The sequence below is a fragment of the Triticum aestivum genome, chromosome 7B (genome assembly GCF_018294505.1).
Source record: "Triticum aestivum cultivar Chinese Spring chromosome 7B, IWGSC CS RefSeq v2.1, whole genome shotgun sequence".
NCBI lineage: Eukaryota > Viridiplantae > Streptophyta > Magnoliopsida > Poales > Poaceae > Triticum > Triticum aestivum.
Window position 1 is genome coordinate 350842481 of NC_057813.1, and position 12199 is coordinate 350854679.

Sequence of the window (12199 nt, forward strand, 5' to 3'; positions counted from 1 at the left end):
TGATGTTAAAAAGCTTCTTCCGGACCTGCAGTTTGAAGGCATAGTACTCCCTTGCGCTAACATATTTCCTTGATTTTGTGGCATTCATCTCATTGTCACCGAAATCCTCATCTGGGTTATCCTCGTAGTCATCTAGAAATTGTTTACCAACATTAAAGTTGGTATAATAGAACCATACGAATATAAAAACGTGAATCGCGTCCAATACCTGGAGCTAACTCAGTGGCTTGTTCTTCATGCCCTGCGCCATGACCAAGTTCTTCTCTAATCATGTTATCGTCTGAAAGATGGAAACTAAATAAGGTTAACTTTGATTAATATGTATAAATCAGTAATGAACATAATTTTGGTGTAATATAATCATAAGAATATAAAAACAACCTGCAGCTAAATCAGCAGTGTGGTCTTCATGCTGTGCGTCATGACCAAGTTGTTCTCTAATCATGTTATCGTCTGCAAGATGGATTATTGAATAAGTTTAACTTTGATTAAAATGTGTAAATTAATTATGAACATTATACCTGAAGGAAGAACATAGGCTGGGTACTCTTGTCGTGCAGAATCATCTACTGAATATTGGTTTGTGTCATCGGCGGCCTCAATATATGGCATCAAACGATTCCAACCGATCTCTCCACGTGGGAAGAATAGTGGATATGACAAAGGGTCGTAGCAACCATAGTATGCTCTAATATACAGGGGACGCTCACCTTTCCCGTACACAATAACACTTCTATCAAAGGTCTTTTGTGGGTCACTCCCTTCAACCCATATTGCTGCTACCTGAGAAGTTGTTGGCGCATTGTACCTCCGTTGATCAAGCTTGATATCGGTATTTAATGAGATCCTGTATTCATCTAGATTCGGAACAGCACCAAGGCTTTTAAATACTTGAGCATAAGGGTTATGCTCTAGTATTGCCAGAATCTTCCGTATGAGATCTAACCTAAGATTTGGAGACCTCTTAACCCTATGAAACAAATTTTCATCTGTATCATAAATATATAGCTGCAAATGTCGAGGGCCATTATCACCAGACTCCAGATCATCAAGAGCGTGGTATAACCCCCCACACGCACGAAATGTATATACGCCGGTTCCTGCTGCGGTGCTGACTCGCCGATCCAGGGTGACTCCCAGACTTGTGAATGAGAAGTGGGAGTTGAAATACCGTATATTTTCCCTGAAATATTTAGCATCCTCATCATCTAGACTTGTAAACAACTGTTTCAACTCCTCACAAACATCTGGAGTAAATACATCCACTTTCCCCTTTCTGCAGCAAAACGCAGGCCCCTCGTATTGAAATCGCAAAGCTCCACAATGGCGGCAATCACCAACTTTTCTAAGCACATGATGCTTTTTGGGCAGGGTAATATAGACTCTGTCATGAGCATCATTATTGGGAGCTCCATCACCATCCTGTTGTTCCACTCGGTATGTTTGAAAATAAACATCTGGAGCAGAACCGACATTTGCATTAATAAAAGTTCAAATAGAGACCATATTACTAATATTATATTGTAGTGGTAACTCATGACAGCAACAATAAACCTGATTGGGCGAAGATCCTAGCTTCTTCATCATGGTCTATGTCTCCATTTTTTTCTCCTTGGTTCCCGTCTCCCAAGCATTCTGTTTGTGAACATTGAATAATAGTGTGTTAGGAGTAGTAAATGATGCCCATTTGCTGTTATGCATAGTGGGGAGATGAATCTAAAAATGACATTATGCGGACCATCAATGTTTATCGTGTGCACATCGGGCTCCAGTAGTCCGTATGCATCTTTGGCGTGGTCGTTGGCTGAAAACATTTATTTGGCACAAAAGAGTAAGCAGCAGAGATGGACACTTTTTATGTACAGGGTGGTACCACCAAAAGTACCAATTTGATGATGTGTGTTTTGACCTGCAGAGAAGAATAAACACCACATAATTTAGCACCATTAATAGATCGGACAACTAACCCTTTTTTTCAGAAGACTCTTCTGGCATATGTAGCTTGTCGATTGCACTGAGTTGGGGGTTCTCATCTAGTGACATTTGTGTGGGTGTCAGCTGTCTTGACTTCCGTTGCATCTGGTACGCATCATTTCTGTGCAACCAATGGGACTCATCGTCCACATTGTCTCTGGTCAAATGAACGGAATTTGGTACCGCACCCCCTGCACTTGTTATGTTCTGCAGTTGTGTGACTGCAGATTGTCCGGTAGCCGGCACTTGCGTTACAATGTTACTGCCATCAAGGACGGCAGCAATATGCTTATTTTGCTCGCGGGTTTGTCGCTGTCGCTTTAATATTTCCTCCCTATTTCGTGCATACCGCTCCCTTTCCATACGATTCTTAATCTCATTACTGCCTGAGTAGATGAAGAATAGATCATTATATATACAAATATATTGTGTGGAGAATGAAGTTCATCTTTATTAATCTCATTACTGCCTGAGTACATGAAGAATAGATCATTTATATATAGCAATATATATAATGAAGAATGAAGTTCATCTTTATTACCTTGTGATACACCCAGCTGTGTTTGTGCCCCACTGATCTCAGCAGAGGCAATTTTCTTCTGTTTGTAGGCCTCACGTCGTCTCTTATTAATCTCATCCTTATTTTGTGCATACCGCTCTCTATCCCTCTGCCTTTTTACTTCTTTAGGGTCTGCACATAATGTCACAATTCAGCAGTTGGGGTACAAAAACTGAAATTGGGTGGTTGTGTAATGCTCATCACCCAAGGATTGGTTGTTGCTTATATCCTGGAACGGGGTGCGCGCCCTGTTGGGACTGGTTGGGGCCATATGAAGTCCTTCAACCCTGTGAATGTCAAGAATGGTATCACACAATTGTAACTGAAGGAATACTATTACCACAACTCAGATAGAGTAGTGTTTTATGTTCAACTCCATCCTACTGTTTAACATGCAAGCTGGGTTAATACTCAGTCGCCAATTGAATTCCTTTTGCATTAATATTCATGTAGGTGTATCTCAGAGTGACTTTATGTGTGTTCATATTTGGATCTGAGAATTGAACCTGTTCATATGCAGCTTGATGAGGCATTTAGGTGAGGTCAGTACAATGCTCACTTGACAAGGATTCATGAAACGACGTCAGGTTTAGGTCAGGTACGGACAACAAGGATTGTTAGCATATGGTCATGCCATATGCCATCAGTTCATACACTTTCCTTGTTTTTCATAATTTCATTCAACCAGAACAATTGATGGATCACATGAACAGGTTGAGAAAGGAGCACGGCAGCAACATGTAAAAGCCTTTCGAAGTTGTGAATGAGAGAAGAGCAAGCACCTATGTCGGCGAGGAGATCCTCGTCGCGGCCGTGGCAGGGCGTCTGTGCAGCTGCACCTGTCTTGGGAACAGCACGTCGTCGTGGCCGTCGTCGAGTGACTCGGCGACCTCGTCGTCGCGGCCGTAGTCGGATGCCTCGGCGGCTGCGCAGGGCAGCGACGTCGCGGCCGTCGTCGGTGCGGCCGTCGTCGGATGCCTCGGCGGCTGCGCAGGGCAGCGACGTCGCGGCCGTTGTCGGGTGCCTCAGCGGCTGCGCAGGGGCATGTAATCTGGACGTCGAGCCTGGATTGATTCCCGCAAATTGAGCTTAGTTGTTTCCATGTTGTTTTCCGTGTATGACTCTCCGTGTATTTTGGGCGTGGGTTGTTTACTGATTATTTTTTTGAGAAAAGGACGTGGGTTTACCTGTACACTCGTGCGGGCGTGGGTTGTTTTACGGGCAGAGTTTTCGTCCGCTGGCCTGAACTTCTCTCGTTTAATAGTAGTATAGAAGCTTGATGAGGCATTTAGGTGAGGTCAGTACAATGCTCACTTGACAAGGATTCATGAAACGACGTCAGGTTTAGGTCAGGTACGGACAACAAGGATTGTTAGCATATGGTCATGCCATATGCCATCAGTTCATACACTTTCCTTGTTTTTCATAATTTCATTCAACCAGAACAATTGATGGATCACATGAACAGGTTGAGAAAGGAGCACGGCAGCAACATGTAAAAGCCTTTCGAAGTTGTGAATGAGAGAAGAGCAAGCACCTATGTCGGCGAGGAGATCCTCGTCGCGGCCGTGGCAGGGCGTCTGTGCAGCTGCACCTGTCTTGGGAACAGCACGTCGTCGTGGCCGTCGTCGAGTGACTCGGCGACCTCGTCGTCGCGGCCGTAGTCGGATGCCTCGGCGGCTGCGCAGGGCAGCGACGTCGCGGCCGTCGTCGGTGCGGCCGTCGTCGGATGCCTCGGCGGCTGCGCAGGGCAGCGACGTCGCGGCCGTTGTCGGGTGCCTCAGCGGCTGCGCAGGGGCATGTAATCTGGACGTCGAGCCTGGATTGATTCCCGCAAATTGAGCTTAGTTGTTTCCATGTTGTTTTCCGTGTATGACTCTCCGTGTATTTTGGGCGTGGGTTGTTTATTGATTATTTTTTTGAGAAAAGGACGTGGGTTTACCTGTACACTCGTGCGGGCGTGGGTTGTTTTACGGGCAGAGTTTTCGTCCGCTGGCCTGAACTTCTCTCGTTTAATAGTAGTATAGAAGCTTGATGAGGCATTTAGGTGAGGTCAGTACAATGCTCACTTGACAAGGATTCATGAAACGACGTCAGGTTTAGGTCAGGTACGGACAACAAGGATTGTTAGCATATGGTCATGCCATATGCCATCAGTTCATACACTTTCCTTGTTTTTCATAATTTCATTCAACCAGAACAATTGATGGATCACATGAACAGGTTGAGAAAGGAGCACGGCAGCAACATGTAAAAGCCTTTCGAAGTTGTGAATGAGAGAAGAGCAAGCACCTATGTCGGCGAGGAGATCCTCGTCGCGGCCGTGGCAGGGCGTCTGTGCAGCTGCACCTGTCTTGGGAACAGCACGTCGTCGTGGCCGTCGTCGAGTGACTCGGCGACCTCGTCGTCGCGGCCGTAGTCGGATGCCTCGGCGGCTGCGCAGGGCAGCGACGTCGCGGCCGTCGTCGGTGCGGCCGTCGTCGGATGCCTCGGCGGCTGCGCAGGGCAGCGACGTCGCGGCCGTTGTCGGGTGCCTCAGCGGCTGCGCAGGGGCATGTAATCTGGACGTCGAGCCTGGATTGATTCCGGCAAATTGAGCTTAGTTGTTTCCATGTTGTTTTCCGTGTATGACTCTCCGTGTATTTTGGGCGTGGGTTGTTTACTGATTATTTTTTGAGAAAAGGACGTGGGTTTACCTGTACACTCGTGCGGGCGTGGGTTGTTTTACGGGCAGAGTTTTCGTCCGCCGGCCTGAACTTCTCTCGTTTAATAGTAGTATAGAAGCTTGATGAGGCATTTAGGTGAGGTCAGTACAATGCTCACTTGACAAGGATTCATGAAACGACGTCAGGTTTAGGTCAGGTACGGACAACAAGGATTGTTAGCATATGGTCATGCCATATGCCATCAGTTCATACACTTTCCTTGTTTTTCATAATTTCATTCAACCAGAACAATTGATGGATCACATGAACAGGTTGAGAAAGGAGCACGGCAGCAACATGTAAAAGCCTTTCGAAGTTGTGAATGAGAGAAGAGCAAGCACCTATGTCGGCGAGGAGATCCTCGTCGCGGCCGTGGCAGGGCGTCTGTGCAGCTGCACCTGTCTTGGGAACAGCACGTCGTCGTGGCCGTCGTCGAGTGACTCGGCGACCTCGTCGTCGCGGCCGTAGTCGGATGCCTCGGCGGCTGCGCAGGGCAGCGACGTCGCGGCCGTCGTCGGTGCGGCCGTCGTCGGATGCCTCGGCGGCTGCGCAGGGCAGCGACGTCGCGGCCGTTGTCGGGTGCCTCAGCGGCTGCGCAGGGGCATGTAATCTGGACGTCGAGCCTGGATTGATTCCGGCAAATTGAGCTTAGTTGTTTCCATGTTGTTTTCCGTGTATGACTCTCCGTGTATTTTGGGCGTGGGTTGTTTACTGATTATTTTTTTGAGAAAAGGACGTGGGTTTACCTGTACACTCGTGCGGGCGTGGGTTGTTTTACGGGCAGAGTTTTCGTCCGCCGGCCTGAACTTCTCTCGTTTAATAGTAGTATAGAAGAAAAGGACGTGGGTTTACCTGTACACTCGTGCGGGCGTGGGTTGTTTTACGCGCAGAGTTTTCGTCCGCTGGCCTGAACTTCTCTCGTTTAATAGTAGTATAGATTACGGGCAGAGTTTTCGTCCGCTGGCCTGAACTTCTCTCGTTTAATAGTAGTATAGATATAGACTATAAAAAGAGCAAACTTTAACTTTTCTATGTCCACCAAAACTACTGTACACAAATCAACCAGCTCCCTTTGATCTAATCCACTTAACAAGATCTAAGCGTCCATATTAGTTAAATGGTCTGCCATATGATCAAACGGCTCAGATTGAATGTTCTGCCGAGCAGACTGCCCCTCGCGCGAGACCCTCACATCCTGCCCACTCGCGTCGCAAATTACGGAATAGCAAAACTGTTTCGTTCTTCAGCCCCGAAACTTACGGGCTCTTTCCATCGCGAGGCATGTTCCCCTCGCTCTTCCTCTCCAGATTTTCCGAGTCTGAAACCCACGCCCTCCAACGCTGCCTCTCCCCATGTTTGACGCGCGCCGCGAGGCGCCTCGCCGGCATCGTCCAGCTCACCAACGCCGCCTCCCCTCCATCCAACGTCGCCGTCCTTCACAACGTTCACCCCTCCGCTCCCTCCAACACGCCGCGCATCGCGTCCATGTACAGCGAGATGCAGACGAACCGCCCATGTATTCACTCCTGCTTCACGCTCGCCGGCTGCGGCTGCGGCGGAGTTTGGCAAGGCCAATCACCTGGTTAATGCGGGTCGTCGTGGCGTACATGGTGATTGATAGCCTCACCGTGTTGCCGGAAATATCCCCGTGTTGCCCATGTCCGCATCTCCAGCATCACGCTACTGAACATCTTCGCGGTGGCGGATCTGGGCGCCTTGCAGGAGAAGACCGTGCAGATCGGCTACAAGGATATGAGTGAGATCGATCTACCGGTCTGTGTTTTTTAGGATGGTACCGCACACTGCCAGTCCGGGCAGGAGCTACTTGGTGACTCCCTGATGCACAGGCATATGGGTAAATAATTTTGTTTAGTGCTAAGTAGGAGCTAAGTCTGCATGTGCATCAGGTAATACAAGTCGCTGTGCGTCATGGTGAAGCTAATTTGCTGCAGGCTAGCAATCGATCCCTCAAGTTCTGCCAGAGCAGCGCACGTTCATTGCTCACAAGACTGGTGCAGACGCACGGCTCCACGAATCCACGGACCAAGGTGTGGAGGCAGGCTGCAGTGCCGCAGTAGGCGGAAGCAACATACATCATTTGTATGCTCTCTTACTCTTATCCTTTTGACTTTAGAAATTAATCTAGATTTAGTTTGATTCTTTGTGTTAATTGGATTAGTTGTCAGCGTTTTAGAACTCTACCGGGCCTGATGTGTCATACACGAATAGAGAAATCTGCACAACATATGTGAGTTAGTGACCACTTGTTGATTGCATAGTCCAGATGCTAATTATATATATAAGAAAGGAATTATGGGAGGTACAGATACAGTGCTACCAAGTTCATATTAAAGAAAGGGTATTATGGGAGGTTGGAGGGGAGAAGATATCGAACATTTTCTTATTTTGATCTGCATGATGCGAATAACTAGATTGAAAATTAATGCTAAATTTTATTGTATTTCAGTAGAGAGTTGAATACATATTGGTAGACAAAATTGAGGTGAAACCTAACATGGTTCCTGTTGTATAAATAATATATAATTATCTTTTACAGGTTTAGAATTTAGAGCACTTATTTGGTTTACATACAGTGATACATTGCAATGATTTAGAAAGGTGACCTATTTTCAAGTGAATTTACATGTTCTTTGCTATTCAACATAATTTTTTCTTCCCTCCGTTGTGTTAATTGATTCATCTGCGGTTGTGCTCTTCTGACAAAGATGTCCATCAAGTCCCGAGAGAACTACTAATAGCTAGCTGGAAAGATGTTTTAGAGAATTTGTTTGGAGGTACGTAATGAAACCTCATAACTTCTAATTTGCTGATTTTTTTCAGAGAATTGCTTCGCTACTAATGCGCTAAACTAATATAAGACGTTGTAGGTCACGAAATACTGACCTAAAACGGCTTTTATTAGTTTCCAAATGGAGTATTATTCCTGTTGAAGTTCTTTAATCATTTCAATTCTTCTGTGACAGGCCGACAGCGGGCTCGAGTCTATCTCTGTCTCACGAACAGGGTGGACAGGTTCACGACTCGACTGATTGACTGAATCGGAGCAAACAATTCAGCAAACACCTTATGGGCAGAGGTAGAGAAGCAGAGTATGGGCACTAGCACAGCTTACCTTTTTATCTTCCTGTACGTGCTGCACTGAGGCGCTTTGTTCTTACATTTGTACTATCAACAGGAACACACAGTATACATTACAAATCCAGTTTTGCTATGAAGCCGTAACTTTGCTCAGTTCTTCCCTACAATTAATTCGTCTGAATTACTAGCTATGGTCCCTTCTAATTCTTATTCTAATTAGCAGACAAACTTAAGATATATTTTGTTCAAATAAATCTGAATCTACAACTGATATTGTTATCTCTGTTTATCTCATTTGTTGAGAAGTATTGCTATATTTAGGGCTGCTTGTTGAGCATTTCCATGGTAGATCCCAGATTCGAACAATGTATTCTTACACTCCCATGTATCACAGTTTATATTCTCCTTTCGATGCAAGCCTTCCTGTTTACCTGAATGATTTTGAATATGTAATACGTACATGTCTTACGTACAATCCAGCCTAGACACAAAGTCAGAAATTATCTGCTATGTGTTACAGGTTCAGCACAATGTCAACCCCTTTCCTGTTGTGCATATGGTCTTGGTTTTGGGTTCAGAATATATTTTGATTTAGAGATGCAGAAACGATGGATAGATATTGACAAGCCTCATTTTCTATTTGTTCTGGAGGGTCTGGGTCTAAATATCAGTCAAATATTTAATTTTTAGCTGAATGATGAAATAATGGAAAGTGGTGCTCATCTCAAAGTAGGGCTACTTGGTCTAAATAATTTGGTCATCTCAATATTTCACAAGCATATGAGATATGTGTAGTAATTTGTGTATGCATTCCAGCTTGGACTGGCAGCATGGACTGGAAAATTGTCCCAACCATCTTGGACACACCCCAGGCAGGTGCTGCCAGCTGCCATGGTCGAGGCATGAGGTTCGACGTGGTGATCAAGGAGGTGCAGGGTATGCTCTTGTAATTAGTATGATGATTTCCACATGCTTAAATGCTACTCCATTATGTTTTTGCATAACAATCTTGAGATTATGTATTGAAATATTCATAGTGATTCTTCCCGTTAAGTTGAGCTTAATATGTTTGTCTCCTGCTCTCAGCTAATTTAGGATTTTGTATTATATTTAGGTAAGCATTTTCCTTGCATGTCGTGATATCTTACAAGCATTGTGTTAATCAATTTTTTCTTTATCAAGTTTACTATTATTTCCATCGCTCTGCAGTTTATTTAAATACACTGCTTTACATTATTCTGGTGTGAAGTTTTCCAAATCCATTTTCCAATACAAAATTTCTTTTTCCGGATATAGACTCTTTTTGCTAATAAATAGGACAATCTGGATTCAAAGTTAAATAAAATTTATGGCCTTGTGTTGATAGATGGCATTACACACTGATGGCTTCTGGTTTTCTATTTTTCTTATAGGAACAGAGAAACTGAATATTTTGTTTGCAAGACGGTTATCATATACTCTAATTCAGACATAAGTGATGATACAATAACGCGCTTCGCCAATTTCTAATTCAGGCGGGCGTAGCTTAGCTTGGGACCAAGCACGTGCAACAGTTATTGTCTTCTTCATGCCCCGTAAGTTGCTTCTGTCATGCATGTAAACAAAGACGCCACCGACAGTAACGGCATGCATAGTGAGGTCGTTGCCCGGCATGATCTTGCTTTGAGCTGCTTGGAGACTTGCTTTGAGCTGCTTGGATGATACTGCTTCAGTGTATTCTTGCTTGTTTGTCCTATTTTTTCAGTGAAATGCTGAAGATATGTAGTTGATTGCCAGTATTTGATCGCCCTGCAATATTTTTTGACTTGGTTATTTGTATATTGTACGAGCTTGAATATTGAATAAGTAGCGTATCTATTAAATTATATGCGGTTTCGTGCATTAGTTTGTACGTGCATTTGCACACATGCATATGATTATTCAGGTTAGATTTGCCACCAAACTTAAGTGCCCCTCCTTATTTCAAGGTTATCATTTCAATTCAACCTAATATAATATTAAATGCCTCGTCAGTATATCAATCCGACCTTTCTCTATGAGGACCCCTGCAGTTTGTGATGCTGTAATTTTTCTTTGGGCAAATGTACTACAGAAAAAAACATACTAAGCTGAGCACCCCTTGAAGGCAGATATGTACTTGGCATAGGGTTTGCCGAGTATAAAACTAGGTGAGGTGCACTTGACATACACCTGGCATGGGGTTTGCTGAATGTTTTTATCATTTTATGAAAGGAACTTTATGATTCGTATGTTCAATTGTAATTTTATCTCAGAAAGCTCATTCTAGAATATGTGTATAGACTCATATTTATGACCTTTTTTATAAATTATACTAGGGTCTGGATTATAAATTTCAAGTCCTCTGAGCATACTCACATTTATATTTGATGATGGACACGTGCGTTGCACGTGCATGGTTACTAGTATTACAAAAAGACCCAACATTAAAGAGAAACTACAGAACAGTCCCTGACTTTTGTAAATAGGACCCCGTACAGAGAATGAAAAAAGAAATCGGGTCCAACACAGTTTCCTATCGGATTCAACCACGACGACACCGGGGACGAAACCACTTGGGTCGCCGCAATCTCCATGGCTTCGCCTCCAGCAACCAAGCTCACCGGAGAAGGAACTCATGGACTCCGAACAGAAACTAACCTGCCTCCCCTTTGGCATCGAGGCCGGGAGGAATAACCATGGCCGCCTTTCGGCCAGAAGAATCGATGGCGAGGCGAGAAAGGCCGGCTGCCAATCACGGGCACCGTAGCCTTGCCTAAAGCACCATCGATAGTGAGCTCTCACCCCATCTGCTGTTTCCATCTCTCTGCTCCTCCCCTTCTCCTTATCCACCACCATGGCGGCATCCGGAATCGAAAATGAGTGGAAGATCCTTTTCCACATCAGGGAGATACACGACATACAACGCCAGATCCAGGCATTCTTCACCTCCTCTGCCTCTCTTCTCTTCTCCATGAAGACAAGAGCGACTCGGGAAGAAGAAAAATCCGAATCAAGCACACCAGAACCTTCATCCACACCTTTATTTAGGGGAAGAGCAACAGATCCAGGCATATGGTCAGCTCCGGTGACCTTTATTCCAGTCAGTATGGCCAAAACAAAGATCCCACGAAGCAAGAAAGAAGGCCTCAGATCTGGTTTACTGTGGAGGAAAGTCCTACTCCTACAACTATACATATGGCACAAGAACCGAGCCCCCCACCCACTCACCGCCGGCCGCCGTGGCCGCCGGAGATGGGAGGGAGAGGGGCCGGAGCGGGGGTGGAAGAAGAGGTCAGAGATAGAGGCGGCAAGGAGGCCAATCTCGGCACGGAGGCCAGTCCAGAAAAGACGATCGGTACTGCTTTGACACCGGTTTGCCCTTGGTTCGATGGACGTGGAGGGGTCGCTGGGAGTTTTTTTTTTGGTCGATGTGTCTACTTGCGAGGTGGGAGGAAAGACGAAAATAAACCAGGGGAGGTGGGATGAAAATTAACCGTAGAACAGAGACTATCAACTGAGACATTAGGAGTAGAGATACTATATGTACAATGCTTGTGTTACATTTTCTGGTACAACAGTTCTGATTACACCATCCATGAACGAATCAAAGTACAACATAACAATTAGGTTCCTTTTTTGCAAGGTACATAACCATTAGATTCACTATAGTACATAAATCATACTCCCTCAATCTATATTAACGGGCTCAATTTAAAATCTCCCACATAAGGATGGTGCAATAAATTTGTATTAATCATCTATATTAATAATTAACTACGGTCATGTGCTTTTAATTTTGTTTTCCAATTATGTTGGCTCACGTTGGCATGGAAGATCATCAACTTTCGCCCCGATTGTTAGG

At 45.0% G+C, this 12199-nt stretch overlaps 2 long non-coding RNA genes and 1 pseudogene across 6 annotated transcripts; 2 read left to right on the forward strand and 1 right to left on the reverse strand.

The window, feature by feature from the left end:
• Positions 1 to 2284: 2284 nt before the first annotated feature.
• On the forward strand, positions 2285 to 3725 carry LOC123156698 (uncharacterized). The gene is made up of 2 exons (XR_006478330.1): positions 2285 to 3131; positions 3247 to 3725. It is a non-coding gene; the product is annotated as an uncharacterized lncRNA (long non-coding RNA).
• A 2738-nt stretch (positions 3726 to 6463) lies between these two features.
• Positions 6464 to 10218, forward strand: LOC123157480 (uncharacterized). 5 transcript variants are annotated; one of them, XR_006479007.1, is made up of 6 exons: positions 6464 to 7066; positions 7146 to 7338; positions 7965 to 8033; positions 8223 to 8385; positions 9154 to 9273; positions 9750 to 10218. It is a non-coding gene; the product is annotated as an uncharacterized lncRNA (long non-coding RNA). The 5 variants fall into 5 exon arrangements; XR_006479006.1 differs by having other exon boundaries at positions 6465 to 7093; positions 7191 to 7338; XR_006479004.1 differs by having other exon boundaries at positions 6465 to 7338.
• Positions 10219 to 10792: 574 nt separating this feature from the next.
• LOC123157955 (uncharacterized) lies at positions 10793 to 11732 on the reverse strand (annotated as a pseudogene).
• Between the last annotated feature and the right edge of the window lie 467 nt (positions 11733 to 12199).